The following is a 1,768-nucleotide window of genomic DNA, read 5'->3' as shown; positions in this document are numbered from 1 at the left end:
TATTTGTTACTCTTGCTAACACGCATTTGTCGTTGCCGTCAAAACCTTGCGACTTTTGCGATATTTGCTATGTTTGTGGCTTGCCAAGGGGCCCTTTGCCTTTTGTTTCCTTTTCCTTGTTAAATTCAAGTTGTTATTCTTGCGATATTTGCTATTATTGCTAACACGCTTTTTGACGTCGCAGAAAAAATCCTTGGGACGTTTGTGATATTTGTCATATTTGCAACCTGAACAGGGCCTCTTTGCCTTTTGTTTCCTTCTCTTTGTTAAATTCGTTATTCTTGCGATATTTGCGATATTTGCTATATTTGCGGCTTACCAAGGGCCCGCTTTGCATTTTGTTTCCACTTCCTAGTTGTAAATTTTTGTTATTGCGATATTTGCGATTATTAATCAATATTGCTAACACATGTACGCTTTAATTAAGTCTGATGCGCAAATTGCGTGCACTGAATGATTCATTATAATGGACAATTGAAGCTCAAGTATCGGCAAGAATATAGTTCCACTACCTTTTCACATGACGGCCCTGTAGAAAACCAAATAATTTGGAACAACTGCAGAATTTTGATCAATGTTCAACAAATACTTTGCGAAAATTGGTTCAAAAACGTCATAACCCTCAATGAAATTAATCGTAAATATGATATTGAAATCCCCTTTGCAGTATTTTATGGCCTTATAGACCCCTTTTAGTAATTCCCAATCTAGAAGACAAAACAATGGTTGTTCTGTCACCTGAGAGAAACAAACCTTTCAAATGCACAGCGCGGGATCTGGTTCATCTTGCGCGCTCACGGAGCTAGTCATATAATATCATTGGTTAAAAAAGGAAATATAATCTTGCTTCTCGTGCGACACGCATTTTAGCGGAGCTCCGCGCGCGCGCGGAGCACCATAGTTAAGAAAATGTGGTAACCCATCGATGTGAGAAAATTTGGTTTTATAGCCATGACGTCATGAACGTCCGTACAACGTACGTACGTACGTACGTCCGTCCGCCCCTTCGTGTATGCCAATGTGACCAGTACACGTAACCATATCACGGGCTCAAGTTTAGAGCTCATCAAGGAGGCACATTTGACACTAACTAGTTTACAGCAGACAGAGCTGAAAAACGACTGCGCAAGTCACTGATCCGCGGCACGAAACGCAGGCTCAAGGGAGCGCTCATTCGAAAAGACTATCTGTTCGCCGGAAAATGACAGCCGTTGATTAAATCAAAAAAATAAGGTCGCTGTTTGAAAGATAAGGATTTTGTCACAATTTTTGACGAGTTTTGATGTTTTTCCAAAAATTGAAGGGGTGTACAAATTGTGTAAAAATTGTTTTCGCGTGGTAAATGCACCTTTCGTGAGCCTATACGGTGAATGGAGGTAACGAGCGCTGCAATGCTTACTTTTTTGACAGTGTTGGCTTTTGTCGCAAGTTTCTCGAACGGTTTTTGCAAGTTCTTGGTTTTCTGGGAGGACCAGAAATTCCCTTAAACCCTGTTTTGGCGATGTTCGGCCGGTGGAATTGGTGAGAGCTTCGAACTTATCGGTGGAGACTAGTTCGTCGAGTGGTTGCGATACAGGACAATGCCTCTTTGTCTGTGTCGGTAAAGAGACATTGAAAAACCTTATGACGTTCCAGATACTCTCTATAATACTCTGAACAATAAAGGAAGACAACTGGTGAATTATAGACCGGGTGGTGAATGGTGACACGCTTACAAAAGATATTTTGGCAAGCATGCTCAAAGCGATATTAAAATGGAGTATGCAAA

This window comes from Montipora foliosa, chromosome 12, assembly GCF_036669935.1.
Source record: "Montipora foliosa isolate CH-2021 chromosome 12, ASM3666993v2, whole genome shotgun sequence".
In the NCBI taxonomy this organism is placed as follows: Eukaryota; Metazoa; Cnidaria; class Anthozoa; order Scleractinia; family Acroporidae; genus Montipora; species Montipora foliosa.
The sequence above is the reverse complement of the archived record's forward strand: the minus strand, read 5'-3'. Positions refer to the sequence as shown.